Source organism: Felis catus, chromosome E2, assembly GCF_018350175.1.
Source record: "Felis catus isolate Fca126 chromosome E2, F.catus_Fca126_mat1.0, whole genome shotgun sequence".
NCBI classification, from domain to species: Eukaryota; Metazoa; Chordata; class Mammalia; order Carnivora; family Felidae; genus Felis; species Felis catus.
In genome coordinates this window covers 53,406,363-53,423,177 of record NC_058382.1, presented here as the reverse complement: position 1 = coordinate 53,423,177, position 16,815 = coordinate 53,406,363, and the positions used below count along the sequence as shown (strand labels likewise).

The 16,815-nt window shown below is 43.8% G+C and overlaps 1 long non-coding RNA gene across 5 annotated transcripts in view; it reads left to right on the top strand.

Moving 5' to 3' along the window:
- The window catches only part of LOC102900985, an 807,705-nt gene that overhangs the window by 735,393 nt on the left and 55,497 nt on the right, over positions 1 to 16,815 (top strand). For all 5 annotated transcript variants that reach the window (XR_006590330.1, XR_006590331.1, XR_006590332.1 and 2 more), the window contains exons 13-15: positions 8,345 to 8,461; positions 10,293 to 10,328; positions 13,411 to 13,536. This is a non-coding gene — a long non-coding RNA (uncharacterized LOC102900985). The remainder of the gene's footprint in view (positions 1 to 8,344; positions 8,462 to 10,292; positions 10,329 to 13,410; positions 13,537 to 16,815) is intronic.

Below are 16,815 nucleotides of genomic sequence, written 5' to 3'. Positions count from 1 at the left end.
TTGCAGGCTCCCCGCAAAACGGCGTTTCTCGGATTCTGCGCATTACCCGCGCAGGGCTGGGGAATGCGGGTCTTTTCCTCGCTGTGCTCGAGGAGAGAATCTGTTTCAACTACCTTTCCATGGATCAGTTCACTAAGGGCCGACTTGAGCCCTGTTTCCCCTTCTGTTGTCAAGGAAAAACAGCTGTTTGCTTAAATTGAGGTCTTCTTCCTCCATGACGGTCATTACCGCCTCCCCAGTAAGAGATAATGGGCTTGAATTTCCCAACTAGATGGGAGTTGCCCAAGTCTTGACTCTCCTGGTAAAGGCCGTCTGTAACCCAGAGCGGCCTTGCTGAGGAAGGTACTACCCGACTTAATCTTCATGCTTAATTACCCTTCCCAACGGATGTGCAATGAGGTCCCTAATAAATGAACTTGTTAAGTGCACAGCTGTGGTTCCAGATCTTTAACCCAGTTTCCTCACACACCATTTCTGTCTGCTGCCATTAGACTGCATCGCCCCTGCACAACTTGTTGGAATTGTTTATAATAAACGCGATAGAACTTGGCCAATCAATGCTTGGCAAGTGAGCGCCTAAAAGAAAAAAAAAAAAGATTAAGTGCCAACAGTTGAAATGAGTCAAAACTTTTAATTGTTTTGCTAACGACTTATAATATTCCACTGTTTAAACGTTTTTAAAAGTTTATGTATTTGTTTTGAGAGAGAGAGAGGAGGAGGAGCGTCAGGAGAGAGAGAGAGAGAGAGAGAGAGAGAGAGAGAGAGAATCCCAAGCAGGCTCTGTGCTGTCAGTGCAGAGCCTGATGTAGGGTTTGAACTCACAAACCATGAGATCATGACCTGAGCCAAAATCAAGAGTTGGATGCTTAATCGACGGAGCCACCCAGGCACCCCCAACTGACGCTTTTTATTTTGAGAAAACTATGGGTTCGCAGGCAGTTGCAAGAAATAATGCAGAGAGATCTCACGGAGACTCTACCCCATTTCTCTCCGGTGATAACGTCTTGCACAATCATAGTCGAATATCACAGCCTGGATATCGATGCAGATACTGTCTGCTCCTTCTCAGTCTTCCCCAGTTCTACACATCAGCTTTATGCAGTGTTATCCCACGCGTGGGTGCCTGTGTCGGGCACCAGACGCAACACACAGACCGGTTCCGTCAACACAAAGATCGTTCTTGCCGCCCTTTTAAAACCTCCCTTGTCTACCTTGCCTGTAGCCCCTGGCAGCAACTAATCTGTCCTCCATTTTCATAATTTCTTCACTTCAAGAGAGCCGTAGAAATGGAATCCTACAGCATGTGACCTTTTGAGGTTGACTTCTTTCACTCAGCATAAAATTATCTGGATTCATCCAAGCCCTTGCATGAATCAATAGCTCATTCCTTTTTATTGCCAAGCAGTATTGCATAGTATGGGTCCACAGTTGGACGGCTCACCTGCTGAAGGACCTCTGGGTTGCTTCCAGTCTGGGGCCATTATGAGCAAAGCTGCTCCGAATATTCATGGACAGGTTTTTGTATGAACATACATTTTTACTTTTCTGGGACAAATGTCCTAAAGTGAATCGAATGGCTAAGCCACAGGACAGTTGTGTATTTAGTGGTATCAGAAGTTGCCAAACTTTTCCAGAGTGTCCGTACCATTATTTTAGATTCCCACCAGCAGTGTGTGAGTGACCCATTTCTCTGCCTCCTCACTAGCGTTTGGTGGTGTCACCATTTTTTTTTTATTTCAGCCATTCTGATAGGTGTGTGGAGATGTCTCATTGTGGTTTTAAGGTGTGCTTAACGATGCAGATGATTAACGATGCGGAACATCTTTTCATGCGCCCTATGTCCTCTTTGCCCTGTCTACATCCTCATCAGTATTTAGGCCTATTCATGCCTTCTGCCTATTTTTTAATTGGATTGCTTGTTGGTGGGGGGGCGGGGAGGGGGTTGTTTTGTTTTTTAGTGTTGGGTGTTGAGTTCTTTGTATATCTTAGATACTAATCCTTTGTCAGATACATAGCAAAAGTCTTTTCTCTAATCTATAGCTTGTCTTATCTTAAGGGAATCTTTCCCTGAGCAACAGGTTTTAATTTTGATGGGGTCCAATTTCTCAATTTTTCCTTTTGCAGATACTTTTGGTATCAAGTCTAAAGACCCCTTTGACTAGACCTGGATCCTAAGGATTTTCTTCTGTTATTTTTCTAGAAGCTTTATAGTTTTACATTTTGCATTTCTAATGATGATCCACTTTAAGTTTATTTTTATATAGGGTATGAAGTTTAGGTTGAGATTCTGATCTTTGACCAGGGATGTCCAGTTGCCCCAGCCTCATTTGTTGAAGACTCTGCACACTCAATAAAGAGCTCGATGTGGGGTTTGATCCCACGACCCTGGGATCATGACCTGAGCTGAAAATCAAGAGCCAGACATTCAACTGACTAAGCCACCCAGGCACCCCAGATTGCATTATTTTAAACCATCTTTTTGCTTTTGCAATTACAAAAGATGGGGCTTTATGTTGTCAAATTATTCAAATAACAGTATGATGTAGGGCGTCAGACTGAATTCCTTTCGCACTTTTGTCAAAAGTCAGTTGGGTGTATTTGTGTGGGTAAGTAATTATTAAAGTTGAAGAACAATAGTAAGTTTCAGAACAATATATCTAGTATGATCCCATTTGTATTAAAAAATATAGATATACAGGGGTACCTGGGTGACTCGGTCGATTAAGCGTCCAACTTCAGCTCCGGTCGTGATCTCACAGTTCGTGAATTTGAGCCCCGCATCAGGCTCTCTGCTGTGAGCACAGACCCTGCTTTGGATCCTCTGCCCTGCTCTCTCTCTGCCCCTCCCCTGCTCATGCTCCATGCTCTCTCTCTCTCTCTCTCTTTCTCAAAAATGAACAGACATTTAAAAAATGAGATAAAAATAAAATAGAAAAATATAAATATATATTTCCACATATGCTTATGTTCATATTCATAGTGATGTCATTATTTACTATGATTATTTATTATTGTTTATTGTGGTTATTGCTGGGGATTGTGATTGGAGGATTTTCATCTTACTTAAGATACTAGGTAGTTTATTGAGCATTTATTATGTGACAAGCGCTATTCTGCTTTCTACAGTTAAGGTGCAATTGTAATAAAATAGTGATGATGGTAAGGGTCCAGATCGCTAAACCATTACTGGCTCTCATGCAGTCTCATATATTCATGTAGCTCTCCTAGAGTACTTAAATGCTTTACATATCCATATATCTCCTTCCTCTCACTTAGTTATCACAACAACCCTATGAGCTAATTTCGGTTGTTACTCATATATGATGGTAAGGAGACAGAGGCTTAAAGAAGCTGTGTGCATAAGGCCACAGAGCAAGAAAGGTGTGGAAATGCAAACTCAGGTATTCTGACACTGCAATGCACCCCCTGACCCCCTGCATTATACCTTTTGTTATTTGAATTATTTGACAACGTCAAGTCCCATCTTTTGTAATTGCAAAAGCAAAAAGGTGGTTTAAAATAATGCCATCTGGGGCTCCTGGCTGGCTCAGTCAGCTGAGCCTTTGACTCTTGATTTCGGCTCAGGTCACGATCCCAGCCAGGGTCGTGGGATCGAGCCCCGTGTTGTGCTCGTCATTGAGCGTGGAGCCTGCCTGAGATTCTTTCTCTCTCCCTCTGCCCCTCCTCCCCCTCTCCGCTCTCGTACTCTCTCTCTCTCTCAAATAAATAAGTAAAGAAAATAATAAAATAATACAATCTGATTTGCAAAAGAACAGACATGCCTTCTCTTACGCCAAGTTAGCTACAATATCAACTCGCCCGTTGTCTTGAGTCCAAAGGATGTGTATGGTCTGTGAGAATATTCTCTTTAGACTTATTTTACCCTAAACAAACTTCAAGAACTTCTAGAATATTCTAATACCTTAGAGTGCCTCCCCCCCAAAAAATCGTTTTTAAAAGAATTTCTTTCTTAAGAATTATGCCTTGGCTGCTTTCAGATGGCTCCTGAGAATTAAGTGGTCTCTACCACATCTCCTCTATATTCCAAATAAACAAGACAAAGCTCTGTGACAGGACATGACCCAAGCACTCAAGTCTTTATGGCCTAAAGTCACCTCGCCAGAATGCACTCAAAGGCAAACAGAGAACATTCTTTAAATATTTCTGGTTAAAAAAAAACGCAAAAAACAAAAAAAAAACCAAGACTTTATTTTATTCCTTTTATTAAATAGCAAGCCCTTAGGAAGGAAATAGTAAATAAGAGTTAAAATGTACATTAATTAAAAAATATATGTATTCACGGGAGCAAAAACCCTCAATCACCCCAAATCCTGCAAATGAACATCAATGAGGGTTTGGTGTAAAAATTCCTGAGTGCTTTTAGCACCTCAGTCTCTTTGTTTTATGCTTTTCTGATTCATTGACACCTCCCCACATTCCCAAACCTCCATGAAAAATAAAACTTACACATTAAAAGAAAATTTAAAAATAAAAAGTTTTTCTTTTTTTTTGAAAGTAGAATTATTTTTCCAAGTGCTGTCACTTCTACCCTGGGTCTGTTTCTTCCATTACTCACATCCTTTCTGTTCCGATGGCCCCTGGCTTAGTTTGGGCTCATGGCACCTGCTTTCATCCGTATTTTAAAGCAGCAACCTGACTTCTAACTTCAACCTTTCGTCTCCAGTTTTACCATGCCTCCAGATTAACTGTCAGAAAACACAACTCTAGCCGTGCGATTCCCTGACTCAGAGATCTTCAATGGCTCCCTACTGCCTGCTATTTCAAGTACAAATTCCACGGTTTGGAATTCAAGGGTATTCACAAACTTATGCCAAGCCAGCTTTCCCTGCCTTTCCCCACCACTGGCCTTGACCTGCCCTCATGCTGCCCTACCTGGAGGGAGGACCATTCCCAAGATTGCTTTCCCACCTGTGTGCTTCTCCTGAGGCTGAGCCTTGAGCATGGGCTTTTCTCACGGGCCGTGTCGCCTTACTTCCTCCTGCAAAGCCATCAGAGCCCTCCCCCCCATAAAGCTTTCCCTTCACTTTCTCCAAGTTGGCCAAGACCTTGTACATGACCTGATGGAAATCCAGCAACATTCAAGCAGTATCATGGAGCTCCGTCTACTTACTCTTCACAGCACTGTAAGTTAGGCAGTGTTGTGTGGCTGGTAAATGTTTAACGGCTGGCTCTCAGTAGGAAGAGGGAGAAAGCGTGGGTATCTATACATGCACAAATTTATTATAAATGTTGTTGATATAAGGAATATAAAGCATAGCATTTACAAATAATAATTAAATAGTTAATACTCTTTTTTAAATAGATTCCATATAGTCCATTAATTCTCACAAAAATGCTTTTGTTGGCATTTTTGTTACACACTTGTATCTCAGCCCCACCTACGGTTGCGATAAACAGTGCGGATAGTGCCCGCATGAATGTTTGTTGGTGTTGTGTTTACATTAATGGGCGGGATGGAGGCGAAGTGAAGCATCTATTCATTAATGATGCGCATGACTTCTTTGCTGGAGTGATAACAGCTTTCAAATACAGCCACAAGTTTTCTTCCAGTTTGGGTGCTTTTCACAGCCTCATAGTTGCAAACGTGGTACCACTTTAAGGTGCATCTACATTATTAACATTGTTCCCAATACATTCTGAACTCTGGAGAATCAAAATAACAACACTTAAGCCTTGATCTGTACCCTGTTTCCATGGTGTAAATGTTCCCGTCACGGCCGATTTCAAGCCACCAACCTGATGTCCCTGAACGTAGAGTTTGGGAAGAGAGGTACAGTCGTGAATCATTGTATAATATCTTTGCCATACAGGTGCAAATAAACTAAAGAACATAGTTAAATGTCAAATAATTAGAAAGGGTCAATTAACTTTCAACTCAGAGACCAAAGCCATTCAGTGGAGGAAAGGGATAGATCCATATGGAACAAAAAAATGAGCTTTGATTCATACCTTATACCATATTCAAAGATCAATTTGAGAAGATGATTCATAGACCCAAACGTAAAAGCAAAAACAACAAAGCTTCTATCATGAAACGAAGAGGACATCTTCACAACATTTAAGAGAGCAAAGTTTTCTTAGAACACGAAATGTAATAACCATGAAGGAAAAAATGAATGAAAATGGACTTCATGAATATAAAGCACATTCCGTTCAAAAGACACCTTTAAGAAGTGAACAGGTGAGTCACAGTCTTAGAGAAAATTGTTGTAATACATTTATTTGATTAAGACTCATATGCAAAATATATAAATCTATACACAACCTCTAAAACCCAATATTTATTTTTTTAAAGTTTTTTTAACGTTTATTTATTTTTGAGACAGAGAGAGACAGCATGAACAGGGGAGGGTCAGAGAGAGGGAGACACAGAGTCTGAAACAGTCTCCAGGCTCTGAGCTGTCAGCCCAGAGCCCGATGCAGGGCTTGAAATCACAGACCGCGAGATCATGACCTGAGCCAAAGTCGGCCGCTCAACCGACTGCGCCACCCAGGCGCCCCTAAAACCCAATATTTAAAAGGTGAATGACACTGTTCAAAATAAAATGGACAAAGACTCAAATAGGAACGTAAGAAAGAAAAATATCAAATTGTCAATAACCCACGAAGAAAAGTTCCACATTAGTTTTCAGAAAAATACAATTTAAAACTACGAGATAATATTATACACCCACCAGGATGGCTACAATAAGAGATCAACAACACCAGAGGCTGCTGTGAAACTGGAATGCAAAATGGCAAAAACCACTCTGAGAATCAGTCCAGCGATATCGCAGAAGTCAACATATCCCTACCCCGTGACCCAAGAATACCACTCTTAGGTGTTTACCCAAAGGACAGGAAAGCTTGTATACACAATAAGACTTGTACAAGAAATGTTTAAAAAAAAACTTCATTAATAGTATAAGGAACTATAGAGAGCCCAGATGTCCATCACATGAAATGGATTAAAGATTTGTGGTATAGCCATCCGGTGGAATACTACACAGTAATAAAAAGTAGCAAAGTGCTAGTGCACTCCACAACATGGGTGAAACTCCAAAACTATTCTGAGCACAGGCAGTCAGATACCAGAGTACTACTGTGTGATAAAACTCAGGTGATGTATTAAAATAGGCAAAACTAATCTCTGATGAAAATAAAATGTCTTACAGCTTTTTCTTCTCACCACCAAGAATGCCAGGCAATGTTAAACCCTTCAATGAGCGCGCGCACACACACACACACACACACACACACACACACCCCACAACCTTCCCTTCCTTCCGACAGATGATACCAAACCTGACTTAGTCTTCTCCTTTACTGAGATTCAGAAATTGGATTTTTTTTTCCTTGCTAGTACAGAATCCTCTGTACTCAAGAATGCAAACTGTAAATCAATACCCACGTCTTAAAGGTGACATTTCAACAACTGTACATCCTGGAGCCTTCCAGGATCTCAGGATCGTTTTGTTCCTGTCAAATGTCTAACTTTTTAAATAATTTATGAGCATCCAACTCCACGTCTTGCGATACAGGATGGACTGTTTTCATTTTGCACGTGCACGTCTTCATTCAAATAGCCAAAGTTCATTCACTAAATGTCACTGAATACCTACTATGTGCTAGACATTGTACTGTGCAGTCGAAATGTAGTAGTGGAAAGGACAGTCATACTCTGAGCCTAGAATTTACATAGGGAGGAAGACGGGACAGACGTCAATTTATGAGTTGTAGCAATAATGGTTAAATTTCGATTATAACTATTGCTTTAAAAAAAAAGGTGCTGGGAAGTGTAGGCTTCTTATGCACACATTTACCAAGAAGTCATGATCTTGTCTTAAATGGAGTGAGTGAGAGTGCATATCAAGGAGTGCTTCCTTGAGAAAGAGGCTTTCGAGCTGGGCTTTGAATGGGGAGGAAGAATATACTTGGAGGGTGCTACGTTGCCGATGGCAGAGGCATTGTGTCAAGGGTTCTGATACATAAAGGAGCATGCTGTTTTTAGGGGTGGGAGGAAGCTTATCCCTGCAGAAGCTAGAGCCACAACGTGGATCTGGGAAAACAGGCAGTGTCTGTTAAGAATTTCCGTTTTATCGATAATAACATCAGTGGGAAGCTACTCCAGAGATTTGTACTTCTGGATGGATCTGATCATCTGGCTACTGTGTGTCGAACGGACTGGCAAATGGGGAGACCAGCTTGAGTCTAGCCCGCGTACGTAATAAACAAGTGCCCCTATTAATTTCCAGTGAAAGGCAGGCTCTGAGTTCTGCAGACTATAGAGATAACTTAGCCCTACTTTGAACCATTAGCAAATAAACTGGAACTTCTTTTTCAGACAAAGGACACACATGAGGGGTGCAGGAGAAGGAGTTAAGGAGCCCGCCAACAAGAGGGACGCGAGGATGGACAGATCAAAGAAGATAGCCTCAGGAGGCAAACATCCGAAATACGGGTAAGTGCCAGACGTTTAGTTTCAAATTGTGACTTTCAGAGTCAGCAACTGAGAGTTCATTCTGCCTCAAAACCGTCCCCAGTGCCTTATATTTATCACAGTTCATGCTCGCTTCTCTCTTCGAGGGATGCAGTATATTAAGTATTTTCTTACAAAAAGAAACCTGGAGGTTTAGAGAGGTAGAGCAGCTCCCTCGAGATTACTCAGCGCGTTGGAGGGAAAATTTGCACCCGGGTCTCTCTGATGCAATGCTGGCCCTTTGCCACCTCCTTCGCCTCCTGCCCATTCTTAGTGCGTTTGGGAACAATGCCAGGTGTTTCTGTGCTTTGGCATGAATACACCGAACATTAGCTCTAAAGGGGTCTCCGAAATCAGATAAGTCAACCCTCTTGCTTCGCAGGGAAAGAACATGAGACAGATACATTGGGGTCCACCCACGGCCTCCCAGCAAACGTTGGGCAAGTGAGATACAGAACCCCCGGTCTTGCAGTAATCCACACTGCTTGTATAGACAGCTTGTCCGCTCTCTTTACAGATCTGGGACTTGGCAATGGGTGAAGTTTCACTGAGCCCGTGGCCCTGCTTGGCGGAGGGGGCAGTTCTTCAATGCTGGTCTGTGAACAAAGTGATCATCAAAATGAGTTTGAGGAGAGTGGGACTAAGTCTCGATAATTATTTTGTCTAGCCCCCTCCCTCTCCACTGGGGGGAAGAAATGTTACTTAACATGTATTAAATGTTGAACATTTTAGAACTTGCAGCTGTGTTTGTTGCTTAATTATTCACAGATTGCTTAGGGCCAAACGCTGTCTGCTGGGGCAAGAACGATTCGTTGGTTACCTACAACTCCAGTGCAGACAGGAAAACTTATTTCCCACGCAGCAAAGGATCAGCCTCCATGAGGTACAACAGTGGACTAGTTGAGATTTCCAAAAGGGAAATTTGCATTATTTATACTTCCAAATTATACACTGGTGCCTAAAACAAAGCACAAAGTACCTAGAAGATGTTTGACGATCTAGTCTTGCGTAACGGAATGCAATTAATAGGCAGCTCTTCCAGATTCTGGAACTAACAAATCTCTCAACAACGGTTGTTGGCAGAGAAGCAACCACACCGATCCATCGCAACCGGGAACAGTCTCTTCTGGGCAGAAGTGACCCAGATTTGGCAGCAGCTAGGTTTAAGACCCAAGGGAGACTCTTCATGTTACCAGCAGAAGACTTGGGGACCATCTCTATGGTGAGCAGGAGGATTCTGGAAGCTCAGGGTCTACCGGAATGCCAACGCATGATTATTTTAGCAGGATCCCTCCCTCTTGGAGATGCGGTCAATAGTCTCTGGGTGCACCTGGAAAGAAATTTTACGTTCTGTGCTATAGTTGAAGCGATCTTGTATTTTGAAGATCCAGAATGTTAGCTTTCCCAACTCAAAGGGAAATTTCTGCAGGCTGTTTTCCCCACACCTCTCCTCCTTGATGAGGAGGAGATATTATTTAGTTTTTGGCCCAACAAATGTCTTCACCACCTACGAAGAGACAGGAGGCTTTCTTCTTCCTGCTGGATTCCCACTATGGCATTTCCCCGACTATAGTCTCTCCCATGGAAAAACTCGCTCAGAGTTGTAACTAGGAAACAAAATACCCGAGGTATTAAAAAAAAAAGAAAGAAAGAAAGAAAAAAAAGACAGGGTAATGCAATGTGTGGAATTTGGATTAAGCTCTAAAAGGTTTTTAATTCTGTCTCCACTGGTTACTATTTGTGTGACCTTAGACAAGTTCAATTACTTCTCTAAACCTCAGTTTCTTCATGGATATCACATTTTTTTTTTCAGGTTATCGTGATGATAAAAACAGATCCCTCCAATATAGTAAGTATCTTCTACAGTCCCTGGCAACAAATTGAATCCCACAATTATTGTCTCTTTTAAGAAGAAATGCGATACCAAGCCCAGATAGCACTTTAAAAATCTAGAACAGCTCCCCTTATTTCAAATAAAACACTGTGAAATCTTAAAGGGAAAGACAGGACGGAAGGCTGAGAAAAGTTCTAACGAAAGGAAGAGACAACCACCAATAACAGGATTTGTCATAATCATTTCTGAAGATCTTGCCTGAGTAACACAGGGCTCTTGCACAATGGCCAACCGTGAATTTGACAACCAGAATGATTGTTTTGGTCTGTGGTAGGTCAGAGAACAACAGTAGACCAGAAGGCCACGGGAGGGATTTAAATTGGTAAATCTCTCAACCTTTCCTGACAAGTTAAGTGTAGTTAGCCTTGACAGAAGCTGCCAGTGGAGACTTCTGGGTTTCCAAGGACCCCCCACCCAAGTTGACACCCTGGATGTTAATAGGCCTCACTGTGTTTGTTTTGGATGTGGTAACAAGTGTGAATAGGACGAGCCCTTCCCTGGATTCGTACACATCATCGCTTCTTGGATTTCCCTAAGTTGAAAAATGAGGTTTCTTATTGAGAGTGCAAGATCAGAGAATGAGGTCATAGCCCCTTTTCGGTAGCCGCTTTGGGCCAGAGACCAAAGTCAGACTTGCGGCTTCGATCTAACATATTTCAGAAGAACAAAACATATGGTGCATAATGTATGCTACGCATTTAGAAGGACGAGTGAGACTTCTGTGCTTAGTTTCTCCCTCTTCTTTCTGTGCACACCCTCAAAATGCCTCCAGCCCACCACACTTGTTAGCAGTGATGGACACAGATGGAATCTCAGGGAGGCTGCTGTTTCTGTTAGTTGATGATGAGAAGGAAGGTATTCTATGCGAGTCCATCTGTCTCCCACCACCCCACGATGTCAAGATGAAGAAAGGCCATCAGGAAAATCAAGGCCAAACACAGAAGTGAGAAATGCGTACAGGAACTCTGAAGACAGAGTCCTGCTGATTCATGGTGATGATGGTAATGACAACAGTTGAATTATTTACAGAGCACGCATGAAGCACTGTGGTGAGAGCTTAGCCTATGTTCTTTTTTGGTCATTCGCATAACAATCCACTTGTCTTCACCACTTTCCACACGAAAACAAGGCGACTTCAAGGGATGAAGTCAAACTTGCTGCCAGGCCCACCGCTGGAGAATGACGGTGGAGGGATTTGAACTCGTCTCTGGAAAATCTGTAGCCCGCCTCGTGAGCTTAGGTTAAGGATGAGTGCTGTAAGCTAGCTGGATACTTGGCCATTTGCTCGTTCGGGATGATTTTCTGCCTGTTGACACGTGGCCGGCACCAGAAAAGGTGAGGAGGTCGACATGCGTTCAGTGGTGCTCCCTCAAGAGGTCAGGGAGGAAGATCCGAGCATGAACAAATCTCTCTGCCCCAATGTGGCAAGTGGAACAAAAGGTTTGGGTCGGGGATGCCCTGGATTCTTTCCTGGCTTGAGTGGAAACACAATGCCCGGAGAAGAATTGGATGAACAAAACCACAGAAGTAAGAAGGAATAAGTGAGGTACCTGTGAACGGGAGCCAATGGCTGTGTGGCGAAGGAGGCGGGGAGGTGGCACAAGGTGGGTGGGAAGACCGGAGGGGTGGGCCAGGTTAGATCAGGGAAGATCTTGTGACCTCAGTTCCAGAAGTTAGCCTGCGTCCCCCGCACACACCTGGAGGTTGAGTCGTATCATTGCAGAGTAAGATTCAAGTTCTAAAACTCTCTCCCTGTGACCCAAAAGCATAAGTTAGTCTGAAGAAGAGGGGCAAGAGTGGAGACAGGAAGCCTGTTTAGGGAAGGACTGGAATGGCTTGAGCTGCAACCATTATAACTGAGATTGAGTGAATTCATAAGGTATTTGAGGTCGGCCAGCAGAACCTGGGGGCCAACTAGAGGTGGGTTCAACGTGGAGGGAGAAGGTGAGGAGGGATCTCGGGTGACTGGCTACACGACTGTTGGGACCTGGGCTAGTCCTGAGACCGTTCCATTGAGAATCAGTGATTGAAAAGAAATGTATGGTTCCTCCCAGCAAGCACTTTGGATTCCTAACTACTCCCAACATCCTACTTCCTCCTGACCCCCATACGTGTCCAGAACTTTATGGGTTGAAATAGAGACTTCTCTCTCAACGCTTGTGGTTGGTCCACAAGAGAGTCAGACTAGTCAACGTCTAGCTCGTGGTCCACAGCCAAACCAAACCTTCATCCTCAGGGGAATCAGGGTTGTAATAGCCACAGAATCTGTCTCCTGCAGAGTCACGTGGCTTTTCCCAGCTTCCTGGTGTCGCGATCTATGGATAGTTGAGTCATATCTTCCTAGTGTAGGAGTTGCCATGAACACTTCCTCTTAAAATTGTTTTTAACATTGATTTACTTTTGAGAGAGAGGGAGGGAGAGAGAGAGGGAGAGAGACAGACAGACAGAGCACACCGGAGGAGGGACAGAGAAAGGAGACACAGAATCTGAAGCAGGGCTCCAGGCTCCAAGCTGTCAGCATAGAGCCTGATGCGGGGCTTACACTCAGGGACCGCGAGATCATGACCTGAACGACGTTGGACGCTTAACTGACTGAGCCACCCAGGCGCCCCAATGCTTCCTTTTTCATTAGCTATTTTGATCCGCGTGTGTTGAGATTCTGCCTTGCTGTTCATAACAACAGGTAAAGCTTTCACTTTGGGTGTGTTTATCCTTCCTTACTCATAACAGGCTACCCGGTTGGCTCCTGTGTATCCTCGAGAGAAGCCTTCTTTAGCATGGGATTTTGGAGGGATGTGGGAGATTTTCTGGTTCGAGTCCTTTCTTTTGGTGGGCTTGAGGACAATAGGGTCCTTTCCAGTTGTTCTCGGGAAGAACTGCCTGGGGATCATTTCTGACGCAGGCGGCCTGGAAATCTAATCAGAGTATCCTCACCCCCATCCTCTAAACCCAGTGGCAGCTCAAATAATTTTGAGCACAATTTGCCGGGCTCTGTAGGTGATCTCTCATTTTCTGCTTTTCTCCTCCTCCTCCTCAGGAGCAAGTCCACGCTTTCCAGAAGAGCCACTGGGTGATGTCCAGCAGCAGGAAAGAGACCACTGTCACGAGCTGTGGAAGCCAGGCCGAACGGATCGCGGTCACCCAGAACTGTGAGAGCCTCCAGGTACAGAATCTGGAGAATCCGTACACACACACGCACGCACACACACACACACACACACACGCACACACACACACACATTTACAGAGCCCATGTTCTACTGTTCAGAAAGAAACTTGGGAAAATGGATAGTGTGTCTGCACAGCTCAGTGGGCCAGAGGTATGAGGGCTTGCAAACTTCTGCAGACCTCTAGCAGTCTGTGTCCAGCCCCCACTGAATGATGTCCACCTCGCTCCCTAACCTTTCAGGCTCTTCTTTTCCCCCAGACCTGTGCAAACACTGCCCTACCTGCCAGCTAGCCCTCCCCACCCTCCTGTCTAAGATTGGGCAGCATCCTGCCCCCCAGAGACCTCCAAACTGGATTACGTGTCCCCGCCTGAGTTCCCAATGTATGGCTCTGTGTTAGCCCTCTTTGCCCTGTTTTATAATGATCGTTTTACCCCTCTGTATGCCACAACTTTCAACTGCAGTTTTCACAGTATACTCCCTACGGTGCGTACTCCCTAACTGTTGGATCTTGTAATGAAGGAATGGGGAGACGGCTCTGCCCACCCCTCTCCTCAATCAGTGTGAAACCAGGAGGGGACTATGGCCTCCTTTCCACCAGGCCCCATGCTATGGGATTTTTCTAGGGGGGCTACTCCAGCCAGAGCAGAGAAAGAAAACTTAACCAACTTGATCCAGCACTTCCCCAGCCACGGTGGGCTCATTGCTGTGTGGCCAGACCCTTTACTCCCCTAAGGGCCTCGGAGAACACCAGGCTCCCCCAGGAGATGAAGCCACGTGTGGATATCGGTGACATATCCTTCAAGGAAGGCCTACGCACCCATCTCTGAAACGCTGGACGTGCTTTCCCAGGTCAAGACCTTAGGGAGAAAGCCCAGCTATGCCCTCCTCTTCTTAATGCTCTGCACTCGGCCCCAGCGATGCCACTGCCCATTGTCGGCATGTTCTCCAGCACGTTCTCACTGGTACCAACTTGCGGGTGCAATGCTTCAACTCCCTGGGCTGGCTTCCCGATCTCCACTAATCACTCTAAGTGTGCCCATGTCTCAAGGATGCCTAATACATGCCAGGTTGGGAAGTTGGGGGGGGGGTACAACCAGGTTTTAACCTCCCTGCCCACTTCTTTCCTGATGCTTCTGGTATTGCTTTACATACAGATTTTCAAAACTGTATCTCTCTCCTTCCTTGACAGATATGGTGGGAGTTCTTTTTCCCTGTATAGGCTCTTCAAAAAATTGGTCTCCTCCAGGTTACATTGGAGTGGCAAGATACCATTTTAGGTTCTGCCTCTCCCATAATGCCCTTGAGAGCTTAAATCCAGTCTTACTTTTCTTTACTATCTTGATAGGAATCTAGTACTAGAGACCTACGCATATTTGGCAATTGATATGTATTTATGAAAAGAAATGGAATGCAATTATCTACAATGAAAAGAGTCAGTAAAGGAGGCATGATTTGGCAGACCAGCCATCTGCAGAAGAATGTGGATATTTAGGGGCCCCTGGGTGGCTCAGTCGGTTGAGCATTCGACTTCAGCTCAGGTCATGATCTCACAGTTCATGAGTTCGAGCCCCACGTTAGGCTCGCTGCTGTCAGCCTGTCAGTGCGGAGCCTACTTCAGATCTGGCCCCCTTTCTCTGCCACTCCCCTGCTTGCACTCTCCCCAAAATAACGTCTCCGGAGGCAAGGGAAACAAAAGCAAAAATGAGCTATTGGGACCTCATGCAAATAAAACCTTCTTCACAGCAAAGGAAACAATCAGCAAAACTAAAAGGCAACCAACAGAATGGGAGAAGATATTTGCAAATGACATTATCAGATAAAGGGTTATTATCCAAAATCTATAAAGAGCTTATCAAATTCAATACCCAAAACACAAATAATCCAGTGAAGAAATGAGCAAAAGACATGAATAGACACTTCTCCAAAGAAGACATCCAGATGGCCAACCGACACATGAAAAAATGCTCAACATCACTCATCACCAGGGAAATACAAATCAAAACCACAATGAGATATCACCTCAGCCCTGTCAGAATGGCTGACATTAACAACTCACGCAACAACAGATGTTGGGGAGGGTGCGGAGAAAGAGGCTCTCTTTTGCACTGCTGGTGGGAATGCAAACTGGTGCAGCCACTCTGGGAAACAGTATGGAGGCTCCTCAAAAAAATTAGAATTAGAACTACCCTACGACCCAGCAGTTGCACTACTAGGCATTCATCCAGGGGATACAGGTGTGCTGTTTCAAAGGGACACATGCACCCCCCATGTTTATAGCAGCACTATCAACAATAGCCAAAGTATGGAAAGAGCCCAAGTGTCCAATGATAGATGAATGGATAAAGAAGATGTGGTGTGTGTGTGTGTGTGTGTGTGTGTGTATACACACACACACACACACGCACACACACACACACACACACACACACAATGGAGTATTACTCAGCAATCAAAAAGAATGAAATCTTGCCATTTGCAACTATATGGATGGAACTAGAGGGTATTATGCTAAGTGAAATTAGTCAGTCGGAGAAAGAAAAAAATCATATGACCTCACTCATATGAGGATTTTAAGACATAGAACGGATGAACATAAGGGAAGGGAAGCAAAAATAATATAAAAACAGGGAGGGGGAAAGAACATAAGAGACTCTTAAATATGGAGAACAGAGGGTTCCTGGAGGGGTTGTGGGAGGGGGGATGAGTTAAATGGGGAAGGGGCATTAAGGAATCTACTCCTGAAATCCTTGTTGCACTATATGCTAACTAACTTGGAGGTAAATTTAAAAAATACAATTTTAAAAATTTTAGAAAAGGAAAATAAAAAAAGAAATTAAAGACTGAATTTAACAGAAAAAAATGTGGATATTTAATAATCATTCAAAGTATCTTTGATTCTTTAGCAGGGTCCTGATAACAATTTGCTTTTGGCTCAGTGGTAAAATGAAACAAGAAAATAAATAAAAATGAGTGTAAAAATCATTGTGAGCCATGATATACTCCCTAGAATGTCTAAGGAGGGGAAGAAGGATACCATCAAATGATGGAGAGATGGTGGGGCCACCAGAACGCTCATGAATTACTGGTGGGAATATAAAAGGGTAAAAACCACTCGGGAAAACTGTTGAACAGTTTCTTAAAAAGTTACATGCACACCTGCCTAATGACACAGCAATTCTATTCCTAGATGTTTGTCCGAGAAAAATAAAAACAGATCCACAAAAAAAGACTTGTGTATGAACAAACGTTCTTGGTACCTTTACTCGTAACAG